This window comes from Galeopterus variegatus, unplaced genomic scaffold, assembly GCF_000696425.1.
Source record: "Galeopterus variegatus unplaced genomic scaffold, G_variegatus-3.0.2 Scaffold7044, whole genome shotgun sequence".
In the NCBI taxonomy this organism is placed as follows: domain Eukaryota; kingdom Metazoa; phylum Chordata; class Mammalia; order Dermoptera; family Cynocephalidae; genus Galeopterus; species Galeopterus variegatus.
Genome location: NW_007733155.1, coordinates 67,669 through 82,227, shown reverse-complemented (window position 1 = coordinate 82,227; position 14,559 = coordinate 67,669). Strand labels below are relative to the sequence as shown.

Here is a 14,559-nt window from a genome sequence, read left to right as displayed (position 1 = left end):
CGCGCCCTCGGCCGGCTCGCAGCCAGCGCAGCCAGCGGGGCGCGCCTTCCGCACCCCCGCCTCCCTGTTCGGCCCCGCGGTCCTCCGCCCGCCGAAAGAACTTCGGGGCAAGAATCTGACTTCCTTTTAGATTTTTTTTTTTAAAAAAAGCATTAAATAAATAAATCAATAAAAGGAAAGAAAAGAAAAAAAAAATCCTAGGACTGGAGAGGTTGCGGGCGCGGCACGGAGTTTGGAGACGGGCGCCCCCTCCTCGCCCGTGTCCGGGAGCAAAGTTGCAGCCTCCCCTCCCCGCAGGGCTTAGCCGAGCCCAGCTCTCCAGTTTCACCCTGGTGGCGGCCGCGCTCAGGGCAGGGTCCCAGGTCCGGCTGGGTTGAGCGGTTCCCGCAGCCTTGGCACAGGCTCGCCCGCCCGCTCGCCGGCCCCGTGACTCGGGAGGGCGAGCCGCTTCCAGAAGGTGGCGGCGGCGGCGGCGCGGCTGGAGTGACCGAGCAGTCAGAGGACAGGCGGGCTGCGGCCAAGCCAGGTGACCTGCTTGGGGGGCAACGGGTCAGGGGAAGGGGAGCGCGGAAGGGCCTAGGGGTGGGTGCCGGAGGACCCCCGCTGGAGAGGAGCCGCCCTTCCTCCCCACTGCCTTGGCTCGCAGCCCCAGCCGCGGGGTCCGTTCTCTGCCAGGGCCTCACGGTGCACTGAGATCCCGGGTGCCGGGAGAGGGGGTTGGGGCCGAGGGTGCAGAGCGAGGACGCGCCAAACTTAGGGGTGAGTTGTCCAGCTCTATCTGCAAGGTTTGCATCATATCGGATTCTTCCTTTCCCCTGGAACCAGAGCAGGAGTCAACACCACTATTTTTGATACTAATTTGATGCCCTCCCAACCCCCGGCATCCGTACATTTGGGGATGTTTTGGGCGTTGAGTACACAGGTCTGTCGCAGGAATGGTTTGTGGATGGGAAACACCGGTGCTCTACAAGGTGTTCCAACGTGCCCGTAGTTAATTTTGAGTTTTCATTTTCCAGTCATTTAGGAACCCAACAGGTATTTGAGCTATTTCGTTTTTTAGCTCTAGAGTGGAGAGCCCTCAAGTTTATCTCTGTCTCTTCTAAGATCTCATATTTTAATTCTGTTTGTTATTGTTTTTGGATATAGGGGTGATTCAGTTGATTTTTCCTCCCTTTTCTTAATGTGTAATGGGAGTAAAAATACAGTAAAGGAATATATTTTTCTATGTATATTTTTGTCAATAAAAGCTTCACATAAACCGAAATACCTTACAGAATAAAATAAATTTTAATTGATGTTCTGTGAAATATTAGTAATTTTAAAGGCGAGATTCTAAGATTCCAACTGCTTTTCTAACTTATAATTGCCTGGAAAATCCATAGTTTGTTCTTGAACTTCCTATCTTAATTTTGACATTGACCATGGTAAGAGGATCTCCGATGACATCATTTGCTCCAGCCACAGTTCTGGTGTTCTGTGACTGAGAGTGCCTCTCTCCAAAATGTAAGGCCTGGGCCTGCCCTTGTACTTCAGCTGAGGCATTTCCAAGGATTTCTCTTAAGCAAAGTATTATGCTACATTCCAGACAGTGCTGCAGTCCCTTCTTACATAAGTGAGCTTCAGGCCAGTGTAGGCTCTGGGTGTGCTTGGAACAGTTAAAACAGGAGAGTGTTCTGTCTCGGTGGGGGTGAGGTGGGGGGAGGATGATTGGAGTCTTGAACAAAGTAAATTTCCAGCTAGTATTCTCATCTTGCATTTCTTTGGTGCTTAATTTTTTTGAATGCGTTCTGCTTATCTTATCTGAAACTCACTGTGCCCTTATAAAAGATGTAGGAGAGATGGCATTACTTTCATTTGACAGAGAAACAGAAATGTTTAGTTAACCAAAGTCAAACAGCTTACCAGAGGTAGAGTCAAAACTCTAACCTGGGGCCGGCCCGGTGGCGCACTGCTACAGTGCGCCGCTTGAGAGCGCGGTGGCGCTCCCACCGAGGGTTCGGATCCCACATACAGACCGGCCGCTCACTGGCTGAGCGAGGTGTGGGAGCAACACCGAGGGTTGCGATCCCGTTGCCGGTCCCAGTCCGGTACGGGCACGACACTGAGGGTTGCGATCCGTTGCCGGACACGAAAAAAGACAAAAAGGAAAAAAAAAAAACAAAAAAAAAACTCTAACCTGTATCTCCTGTTCTCAGCCCAGGGTTTTGTTCTGTTTGTTTTTACTAAAATGTGACATTTTATACAAAAGTGGCTCATTTGACTTAGTTTATGATTGGTATTTCTTCTGAGCTACTATTTTTTTCTGTTCTTTTTGCCAACTCACATTTTGGCCTTGCCATTGCTTGCACAGGACTGGCGCTGTTCTTAGGGGTGAGAGCAGGAGCAAAGTTTTCCAAAGGAGGGTCTGTGGTTTGTTTTTACCCACGACCTGCCTCCTCTCCATTCACATTCAGGGGTAACAGGTGCTGAATAGAGTGGCCAGGACCAGACATTTCCGATATTCATTTGACATCATTAGTCCAAGTATAATATTACTTCAGTCTTTACAAAGAAACTCATTCAGGAGGAGAAATTGGAGAGTGTGAGTTTTGTTCGTTTACAGCAACCTGTTCATCTCTGTGCTTAGGAACTTAGATGAGAAGGAGGAAAAGGAGTTGAGAATCTCCCATTTCTCAAGCATCTACTGTGTTCCAGGCATTATGCTAAGTGCTTTAAGTTTATTATCTTACTTAATCCTCACAACAATCTGGGGAGGCAGGTGGCATTGTACCTACTATTCAGTGGTGGAAACTAAGGTTTGGGGATGATCCAGACAAATACCTCACACTGCCAGTGCAAGGCAGAGTCAGAATGTGATCACTGATGTACTTTATTCCAAAACTCATTGTCTTTGCCCCTGAAGAGCTATTGGTAAATACAGGAACACCTAGCTCCTTGGTTTTCAGACATGGCTGTACATTAGAGTCACCTGGGGTGCTTTAAAAATATATAAATGTTGGGGTTCCATAACCCAGAGATTCTGGGTTAATTGGTCTGCAGTGCGGCCCATGTATTGGTATTTCCTTATTTTTTTAATGTTTATCTTTAAGTCAACTTTATACTGAAGTATAACATACATTCAGGAAGTTGCACAAATTCTAAGTACTCATATATAGTTTGGTGAATCTTCACAAACTGAACACACCCATATAATCAGAACTCCGACTAAGAAACAGGACAGTACTGACACCCAGAAGCCACCCTAGTGCCCCTTCCCAGTCACCAGCCCTCACCAAGGGGCACTACTACTCTGATTTCTAAGACAATAGGCTCATTTTTGTTTCACTTTGTTACTTTATGTGAGTGGAATCATAACAGTATGTACTTGTTTGCATTAGCTTTCTTTCACTCAGTATACTATTTATACGAGTCACCCATGTTGTTGCAGGTACTAGTGGTTCGTTCTTTCTCGTTGCTAAGTAGTATTTCACTGCATGGATGTACCATATTTTTTCTACATACTTGTTGATGGATATCTATGTAGTTTCCAGTGTTCGATTGCTAAGAACAATGCCGCTGTGAATACCCTTGTGAGTGTCCTCTGGAGAACATATACACACATTTCTGTTGGGTTTATACATAGCAGTGGAACTGCTAGGTCATTGGGTATGTATATGTTCTTTAGTAGATACTGCTCAACAGTTTTTCAAAGTGGCTAAGCCTTGTGATTTTTTCTTTTTGATTCCTTTGTAAGTGATTCTAATATGAATCCAGAGTTAAGAACCATTTCCCTGCTTTATCCAAAGTTCAGCAATCTAGCAACCTTCAGCATCTACGATCTAGATGAAAACCATAAAGGAGGAGATGCCAGCTTTCTTTAGCCTCAGATCTTCTAGATGATCTTCTCTGCTGGATTGGGCAGCTCACATCCATTTTCCCATAATTGCTTGTGCCAAGCTGCCTTTTCACTGCTCATCCACTCTTGCTATGGTTATCTGTGAACATGTCTCTCTATCCGCTAGTCTTGGAACTTCTCAAAGGCAGGAATCAGAGTTTGATTATCCTTATAACCCTAGCACCCAATGTAGAACTTGGCACATAGCAGGTGCTTAGTAAATGTTTGTTAAATGAATGACTGAGTGGTCAGAGAAGATCTGGGATGCAAAAGAGACGTCCCATCTTTGCACCAAGACTTATGCACTTTATTTCTGGGAGACTGCCTCACGCCCTCACTCAGAGCCTAATTGCTTTTACTTATCTAAGCATGTTAGATTTGGAGGTAATCTGGTTGTTCAGCCCAAAACTGATTAGAAACAGCAAATTAGAGGAGAGGAGGTAAGGTATGTGGAAGCACTTTGTAAACTGGAAAACAGCATCTAAATAGAAAGTTGTGATAAAGGGAAATAGGGGCTGATATAGATTAGACACACTGGCAATGGCAGAAAGTACATATCTCTGGATAACATGGAAGAAATGAAATCAACAGCAGTACATTGGCAAAGGAGACAGAAAAACTATAAAAAGAAGACCCCCCAATACATAACCATTTGGGGACTTTTTGTGTGGGGTCAGGTAACACAACACATGCTGTGTGGTCTAATGGCTAGAATTTGTTCCTCACCCTGCCTTGGTGTGGGTTTGATTCCTGATCAGAGCAACTTTTTCCTTTCTTTCTTTCCCTTCCTTCCTCTTTTTTATTTTTAGTTACTTGCAATTTTATTTTATTTTATTTTTTAATTCAAAATATTTTAACATTTACTTGTACATATTTGTGGGGTAGAGTATGTTGTTTCAATACATACATAGGGGCAACCTTTTTTCTTGAGAAGCACTATAGTAGTACAGTGGCTACGAACTTGAGCTTCGGACTTGGACTGATTGAGGCTGGCTACTTATTAGGTATGTGCTAACCTCCTAGGTGGTAGTGGTAGGTAATACCACTTATTACGTATATACTACCTCCTACAGTTAAATGAGAGCAAGCAAGTAATGCACTTAGCACAGTGCCTGGCACATATTAAACTCTCAATAGAGGGTAGTTCCTAATTGTAATTTTAATATATCCCTGTAGACTCGCGTTCATAAATAACATTGCTTTATCCAAAAAAAATTTACTTAGTTCAGTTTATGTTATGCTAACTCCATGTAAGAAGTGAGTCATTGCTTTTTAGAAAGATTTCCTCTTGAAATCTTAACATTGAAAAAAATTGGATGCAGGGAAGGGTGAACTGTGGGCTCTCCAAGGGATCTGAGGTTTTACACTAGCTACATTGCAAATTTAGACAGGGATGAAACTTCAAGCAGGAAAGAAATCCAGCCATCTTGTCTCAGTTCCATGCTCTATTTGGCAGAGACCGCTTGTTTGGGGGAAAATGTTTTAAAAAATAAAGTCGAAGGTAACGTCCCCACATATTTTCTAATACTTAACACATCTCTTCAGAAGGCAAAACAAAGTTGAGCATTTCTGGGCATTTTAGATGAATAGTCATGACAGGCTTGGCCTCCGTTCTCCTGCTTAACAGTAGAAATTAATATTCTCAACATTATTAACTAATTGAAGTGCTTTTTTATTTCCCTGAGCTTTAAATTCTCAGTGCCTCTCATCATAGAAAATAATTTGAATTTGGATTAGAGTGTGTTGAAAACTGTTTAAAATTATTTATATATCATATTTAATTTGTTTATATATTTTATTTGGAAGGCTACATAAAGACAGTTTAAATCTCAGTGATATTGTACCCAGTGATATCCATGGAACAGAGATTGTAATTTTTAACTACAGTTTCAGACTATATACGTGTAATCTTAAGAGTTTTAGGAACTGGTTGTAATAGTTTTTGTTCTCTCTTCAGCTTACTGTCTTGTCATTGTTCTCGATGCTTAGCATGGCCAATTTTTAACTGCTGAAAACAATTTGTATATGGTTTCCTTTGCAACAACTCAGAACTTGAAATATGTTTGGGGATCCAGTTGTAAAGAGGAACTGGAGAAGACAAAGCAACTGAATTCTTCAGAGATTATGAATTATTCAGTTGTTAACCATAGTAACTTCATAAGCTACCATTTTGTGTTCTAATAATAGAAACAGTTTGAACAGATTCCTCTGGGAATTGAAAAATCAGGAGAGTTTTTCATTCTTTTCTAGTCTGTTCACAAACCGGAAGAATGTGAGAAAATAATGTTTTCAGTTTCTCATGTTTACCTGGATGAAATAGTTTAATTTTTGTATCTTTTAAAACAGACATATTTATTTTATAATTAAAATAGCTGAAATGTTAAGGTACATCCTGGAGCAAGATGTTTATTGTTTTAGTTAAATTTAACAGTTCAATGAATGGACTTTTATTTTTGGTGATGATTGACCAAAGCATTCCCCCTCGCCCTCAGGAAATAATTAATAAACCTGTTGAATTGGTCATAGTTGGGGAGAAAAATTAAAATCAATAGTCTCTATTAAAAAAAACACTATGTAATATCTAAAAAGGAAACACATTATTTCTGAATTGTGTTGAATGTGCCAAGTACATAACAAAAGGAATATGTTTTGTTAGAAAATTTGATCAATAGAATCTTCTCGACTGGAGGTGTACAATATCTCATTTTAAATTTAAAGCACTCTAATTTGGTTCTAATGTTGACTGTAATCCAGGCTGTTCCTGAGGACAACAAAGCACAATACACCTCTTTATTAAAATCACACAATCTTGGCCATGTAGCTTCTATTCCAGTCCCATTTTGATTGGTCATATGTTATCACTGAGGCAGCCCCCAAGGATTAGTCTGAGAGGCGATGCGACGTTGCCAGCACAACATAAGATACGCAGAGTGATTGGTGATGACATTTGGGGTTAGTGCCAAAAGGAAATGCAGGGTCTGGCCTTTGAATTGCAAATGAAGAAGTGTGAAGGCACTTGCCAGTTTCTTAGGGGCCTTGCTTACCAACTCTTTTAGAGGGGGTGTATGTCCACCCAATCCAGAAGCTGCTCTGTACTCCCATTTCAACATTGACATTGCCACTTCCTCTGCTATAATCTTGGACTAAGACTTATGACATCAGACATCTGTTTGATTATCTCTAGCCTTTGTCATACCCTGGCAAACTAGACCCTACCATACAGAGAGATGTATGCCTTCAGAGATGTGTATCATCCAAAGCAGTATATAGTCACATATCTTTTCTATTTGATTTCTGGCGGAAGATTTTCCTTCTTAATTAAGTTCTGCTTAGACAAATAGAGTAAAATCTCAGCTTTATACTTTCTTGGGGACTTGTATATTATTACAGAGATCAGACATGTCAATTGAGGGATTGAATAGGGCAATAGGGAAAAGAAGGAATTAAATGAAGGTGAGACAAAATGCAGCAATCTGCAAAGCAGCTAGTGAAGCCGTTACTAAAGACTTCTCTCACCCTAGATAATAACAACAAATATGTTTTCCTCCTCCATGGAAGCATGGACATTATTTTAAGAGGCATCTTTAAGGTGTCAGGCTCTTAACTTTCTTTTTTCTTTTTTCTTTTTTTTTTTTTTTTATGAAGAGCCTTGCCTGTGACTCAGGCCCGAACACCCAGAAACATTTCGTTTTGTAATTTGTCTGTTCTACATGGCTAGGTCTCCAGCAAAATGGGGATATTTACCAGTAATGTCTGAGAGATGTAACCAAGATAATGCAGTACTTTACTAACAAAAGAAATTTAACAACTTCTTTGGGGAAATATACATTGTGATAGTGTAAATAAGCATTTACAATGTGATATAACCAATTTGTATTCTTGGAAGACAGGTTGGTATTTGGGAATGTGTTGTGTATTGGAGAAAATCTTGATTTGGGATTAATAAATCACCTTCAAGGAAAGACAACATAATAAAAACAATAGTTTAAGGGTTGGTGTATTTGTGGACGACATCTTCATTTGTCAGGTTTTATATAGCATCCTTTTTATTTGTCATCTTAAAACAAATTTATGTCTTAGTGCCTGGCATATACCAGGTGTTCAGTAAATATTTGTTGAAAGGCTAATAAATGGATTTTTGAATGAAAATGAATTTTTAAAATTTCATTTTAGATAGCTTGTATATCTAACAGTCTACATATAGATTATCAAGAATTGACTTTTATTCACAGAAATGATTCTAGTGGGTGAAAACAAGGATTAAAAAAGAGCTGAAACTGGAGGAGGTGGGCATTCTGACAAGCACTGATTTGCTCACCACAACGTGGGCACAGGTGCTGACAGTCAGCTCTTGCCTCATGAATGTGTATAATCAATAAAAAAACAAACAAAAAAAAGGAAATTTAAGGGTCTGCATAATGGAAACTAATAAAATCAAGTATCATTATTAAAAAAAAGAGAGAGAGAGAGAGAGCTGAGTCTTCCCTAATGGAGCATTACTCAATTTCTTTATGCCAAGCTAGAGTACCTGTTTCAAGTTTTTTAAAAATTAAAAAAAAAAAATAAACGACAAAAAAAGAGAATTAGAGGTCCCATGATGTCATATGGAAGCCCTTCTCTGCTTTTCTAGTTCCCAGGCCACTTCTTATTTCTTATGTTACCCAACGTCTCTTGATTTCGTTGGGCTTTCAAGATGTAAGCTTCGCACGTGAGGACCTTCTAACTGTGACTTTCTCCAAAGTGATGCCAGGCAGTAACTTCACTTCCTTTTGGTGAGGTAAATGCTTTGTGAGCATTCTTCACCTCTCTCTGTCATATTTTTCACAAACAAGAATTTATTTTACCAAGTGATGGAAAATATATGAACCCTGATTTATCAAGTTCTACTAGAAAAGAATTACCTTTTCCTCTCTCCTTCTTTCTAGGAAGAGCATGCCAAAAGGACAGGTATTTGTAGTGGAAGAAATATCCGTTTGAATTTTAAATTAGGTGGAAAGAGTGACATTCAGCAAGCAATTGTTCATTGTCTATACAGTGAGTGACATGCCTGACATTGTGGGCTCCTACCTATGTGCATGTGAAAGAGTGGACTTTCACAGTGTATGGCTAGGTGTCTGAGTTAGTGGTTCCATAGTCTAGAGCCTAAATGCAAGAATAATTCAGAAATAGGGAAGCCCATTGTGTAGTGTTTGGGAGAAATCCCACGGAGAGGAGTGATTTGGGATAGGCCCTGAAGGATAGCTAGGATTCAGATGGTTGAGAGAACTTTCTTAAGAAGTATAATATCAGAAAGAGGCACCGTGAAGAAAGCCAAGTATTCTGAGGCATACAGGAAGAGGATGATGAGAAATGATGGGCTTGCTAGGGTGAGGCCACCATGAAAAGAAAATTTGAATGCTAGCCTGAGAAGGGTGGACGCGATCTTGTAGGCAGTTCGAGGCTGGGTTACATTAGGCTTTTGCTGCATGGAACTGCTTTGCTTTGAGAGACCTGGGTGTTAATCAAAAGCACCATGCCCGATGTCTCTGATATTTGAATTCCTGAATGCCCACCTCACAGTGTTTGGATTGTTTCCTAGATGCAAAACCTGTTTGGAATAAGACGGAGTAAAATTAATTAATTAACTGATTAATTAATTGATGTCCGTTAGGCATTGATGGGTGTCTCTAATGACATACTTTTGAAAAAGTGACTCACATAGAGATAGAAGCAAGGAGTGCCAAAAGTCTTTGCCAAATGAATTACTGCAGGTGATCTCTAACTAAATAAAGAAAATGATAATAACTTTGGCATGTCCTTCCCGCCCAGATTAGCTGGTGTTAGAAGGACTTTGGGACTGTGATTTGTACCTTTCACACTGTGTGTTACCTCTTCTTGCTGCTGGCGAGTATTTTGCCATGTCCCACTGTGTTCTTGCTGTAACTTAGAGCTGCTTTTAGAGCATGGGTATGAACAGGTGAGTGTCTCTTGCAGTGTTTGTCATTTACGCTGTTTTACAATAAAACAGTTTAAAGAAATCTAGCTAATTCCAGCAAAGCGGGAAAATCACACAGTTCTTTTCAGCTCCCCTTCTCTATATTGGGTCATGGTGCTTTGTGATGGGATTTAAAGGAACCTCTATTACCTAGGACAGGACAGCAGTTGTAGGCGTTGCCCATACTTGGCACACAACTCAAAAATCCACAACGGTGGAGTTTGAAGCACCTTCGGTCACCTCACAGTCATGAGGCTTACTTTTGCAGAGGAGTAAAGGTGTATCTTATTTTAGATAATAAATATTTCCTGGAAAGTTCTGATTATTTTTTTTTCTTTCCTAAGTGATATTTCTTTCTGAGTCTATTGTACTTTCAGCAATACCCTTTCTTCAGTTATGTTTAATCATCTAGTGATGAGAGCATCTAAACTTTCATTAGCTAATCAAATATCTATTGAACACCTACTATGTGGCAGGTGGCAGGCACTCTTCTAGACACTGAAGATACAGAAGTAAAAAAATAAATAAACTGGGATCATGGGGCTTACATTCTAGGCATAATTTATATTTAAGTCTCTGACAGAGCATCCTATCAATCAACCAATGAATGATTGTTTATCAAGGAAAGATTGTTTATTAAGAATGTCGAATATTGGGCCAGGGCTTTAGGGAAATTTGGACTTCAAAGAGCCTACTCTCTAATTGGAAATCCAGGACTCAACACTACAGAATAAATAAAGAATAGTACGCTGATAGATCATTGGGGGCTTAAGCGTGCAGCCTCTCTACAGAGTGTAAGGCTGTAGCTGTTCAGATGAAAGAAACGTGAAGGCAGGTCAGCGGAGGACTTTATGGAAAGCAACGGGTGATACTACCGGACGAGCTGCTGCTTAAAGCCACCTGCAGTGTCTCCTTTTGTCATGGGCCTCGTCTCTCCCTAATCTTTGTCAGGGGCTCATTGATCTCTCCTGGACATGGAATTCATAGTGTAGCAGTTGCTTCTGCTTGGCTCTAGGGCTCCAACCCTAAATTATAGTAGGCTCCTAGGAAAGCAGGGCTGCGGGAGCTCTCTCTTCCCAGGTGCATCTCGTCCCTTCCTGCCTGGACACTGAACAGGCGGGAAGGAGCTTTCAGACTACTGAAATTCCTGAGGAGATCTTCATAGTATTCATACATTTATCTTAATTCTTTCATCACGGAGAGTTCTAAAATACACAGTACTCTGAGTGTCTAGGGCACTCATTCATCTTTTATGTGAAAGGACAAGAAAAAAGTGTAAAGGATGTTGGACATTGATTTGGGAACACAGGTCTGGGCACTGTGCAATATAAAAATGTATTATTCTCCAAAAGTTCATTTGTAAGCAATTTTCCAAAAGTTCATTTGTAACATTTTCCCATAGAAACAAGGTTCTGTGCAGTGATAATGTTTTCTGGCTGGCCCACAACAGCTTATTTAATACTTACTGTGGCTGAACTATAGAACTCCCAGAGACTAAGTGGCAGGTGTGATGCTGTGTCTCTGGGAAAATCTTTTCCGCATTCCAATTTGGAACACTAGGAAGTCAGTCCCATTCTCTGAAGGGGTGGGGGCATTAGGGAGGATACCCCCAGATCTGGCACACAGATGCTCTAGCAGCCAAGGCATCACATGTCCACCCTCACCCCTCAATACTAGCAGCCAGTATGGCTCCTGCAAAGACTCTGGTGACAGGAGCATGGAAGGAAGTGTAGGGACAAGGCACAATGGCAGTCTGGCAATGAGGCAGCTGGTTCCAGACCTCTCATTTCCTGTCCTTGGCTTGACAAGCACTTCTGATAAAAGAGATTTTATCTTTTTCTTTCCTTCATGCCTGCTTTCTTTTGAGGGAGATTATCCAAAAGCAGTTGTTCTCTTTTGCTCTCTCTTTTTAATCCTGCGACTGTCCCCACCAAGATTCCTATATTATTTCTCATTCATTCCTCTCTTTGCTGAACACTTCATACTCAAATAAAGATAAATCTCTGTTGTAGAGAAAGTGGGTTTTCCTAAAGGTGTGCTAACAGGGAAGAATGGTGGTCATAAGGTGTGATACGGTGATCCTGAGGTGGCCATCAGGAAGTAGATTTGGTGACTTTGAAATTAGGAGTGAACAAGGAGGGATTAAACCTCAGATCTTGGCTCCTATCATAGGAGCTCTATGGAACTGAATTTCCTGACTCTGGATTCTATGAGGTTCAAGTTATCTAGGAGCCCATATTAGTTATGTAAGGTGACTCTATAGAAATCCACAGAAGCAAAAGAACATGGATGGTTAAATCTGTCTACAATCACAGTCTAAATGCCACTATGTAATGGTAGTAAGATAGAGCCAGAATTTATACATAGGACATTTAAAGATGTCATTTTGGTAAATCAACTTATAAACAGGTAATAATTGTGTTAGGCAGTGATGCCCCAGACTCCTTTTGCTCTGATTCTGTGTTACCCAACACATTTGTAATTATAACTTGGCTTACCATGTAGATTTCTCTATTGGGAGAGAGTGCTCTGGCTATAAAATGGGCGTATCCAGTTCTCTTAGTGCTTCATTTTTTTAAAGAAAAATTAAGAAATTGGCATTTTGGTTTATGCATTGGCCGTCTGTGAGCTTGGCTAGTGTGAGTCCATTCTCAAGAGCCTCATGAATTGAAGACCAGATTCTGGACCTTAGGGACCCAGCCGACATGTTGCCTTTGAGAGCCCTTATTCCGATGATGGACCAGCAGGCTTCTCATTGAGCTTCTTTGGTCTAAGACACTTCTCACTTTCCAGATGGGAAACAGAGTCACAGAGAAGTGTTGCTTTTCTAAGGTCCTCACAATTGCTCAGCAGTGACAAAGCTGGGATTAGAGTCAAGGTCTTCTGACTTATTGCAGCTACAGGCATAAATCAGATCTTGTTCCCTATATTGTTGAAATGGAGAGAAATGGAGGAAATAAGAGTGGAGCAGAGAGCAGGGATTGCTCTCTTAAGTTTGCTCCATATCAAATAGGAGCAGTTATTATTTAAAACCAGGCAGGGCACAAATACCATCCACTGTATTCCAGTAAGTGGAATACAAGTGGGCAATGCTTCCAATTTCTGAGCTAAGGGCATTATTTGCTGCTGACTTTGTGACTGCTTTTAGTAGGAATTATGTGGAAGCATCCGAGATCGTGTCGCAGAGCCAAGAGTGGTACTACCCAGTGAAATATGACTAAGCAGCTTCAGATTTGCTTGCTCCACTGCACTATGTAATGACATTTCCTCCAAAGTTCAGGGGTTAACAGAAGCGGTGTGCTCAGCTGTGAGAATTAGGGAATGTGTGCTCAGCTGTGAGAATTAGGCTGTGAGAATGTGATTCAAGATAAGCTAAGTTAATTTAAGATTTTGTTCAATAAGAGCGATAAGAACAGGGAAGAGCTGGAATGATCCTAAATATTTGGAATCTTTTTTTAAGAAAATGGGCTTGAAACATAAGCTATATGTCCTTGTGGTCCCACTTAATCACTTGCTTTTCAGTTGATTAGATTCTGCTAGTCCAGTGATGGAGTCTATTGTGATCACTCCAAACCCTAAATTAACTTTAAATGGAAGTTGATTGGGTGTTACTGAAGCCACATGACATTAAAGGCATTACCAGTTCGGAACTGGAATAGAGTATGGCCTCTTCTATTAACCAGGATGTGGCTTGCCTGCTGTGACTGGTTACAGCATGATGCCAAGGAATGTTATTGCACGTGGCCCAGATGGCTTAGCTTGGTCCTGTAACCATGGACTGGACCCCCTCCTGACAAGCACCTCACAGATATGGACTGTATAGCCCTTCCCTGCTTCTGGCAAATGTGGCCAAGTGCCTGCTGGTCAGAGCTGCCCCTTGAAATGGGAATTAGGCAAAGCCCCTGTGAAGACAGTCTTGTCACATGGGAGATTTTCTCTTTGCCATAATTAGTTGAATTAGTCATTTTAGAGGTTGTAACGAACTCTCCACAGATGGCGCAGATGCTACTTGTATTGAAAGCAGCAAGGGACTTCTTTTGTGTATAAAACCACGGATTGCTTTTTTGTTTTTTTCTGTCTCATGGAAACCTTAAGTGTGCATGCAGAGCTATAACACCCCTGAGAACACTTGCTTGTGTATTTTTATTTCTTCCATCACTTTCTTGCTGTATGACTCAAGCACTCTCAGTCTTAGTTTACTCATCTAGGAAATGGGAGAAAGAATTTTCACACATCACAGGCTTCCTGGAGAATCAAATGCAATGAAAAAAATTTATGCCTGAGTATATTTGGGCTGCTGTAACAAAATACCACAAACTGGGTGCCTTATAAACAACAGAAATTTATTTCTCATGGTTCTAGAGGCTGGGAAGTCCAAGATTAAGGCATTAGCAGATTCAGTGTGTGATGAGATCCTGCTTACTGTGTCCTCACATGGTGGAAGAGGCAAAGCAACTCTCTGGAGTCTCTTTTATAAGGGCATTATTTATAAAAGGCCTCATTTATAAGGCTCTGCCCTCATGACCTAATCACCTCCCAATGGCCCCACCTCCAAATACCATCACATTGGTGATTAGGTTTCAATGTATGAATTTTGGGGTGAACACAAACATTCTTACTATATATATAATAGTATATATAATCATCATATAGTAATATTATAATCAATGTACAGTATATATATAATCTCCAAGCATGGTGCCAGGCACAT

The 14,559-nt window shown here is 41.0% G+C and overlaps 1 protein-coding gene across 1 annotated transcript in view; it reads left to right on the top strand.

The window, feature by feature from the left end:
* The window catches only part of LOC103607015 (rho guanine nucleotide exchange factor 7-like), an 80,759-nt gene that overhangs the window by 1,165 nt on the left and 65,035 nt on the right, over positions 1 to 14,559 (top strand). The gene's annotated exons all lie outside the window — the stretch shown is intronic.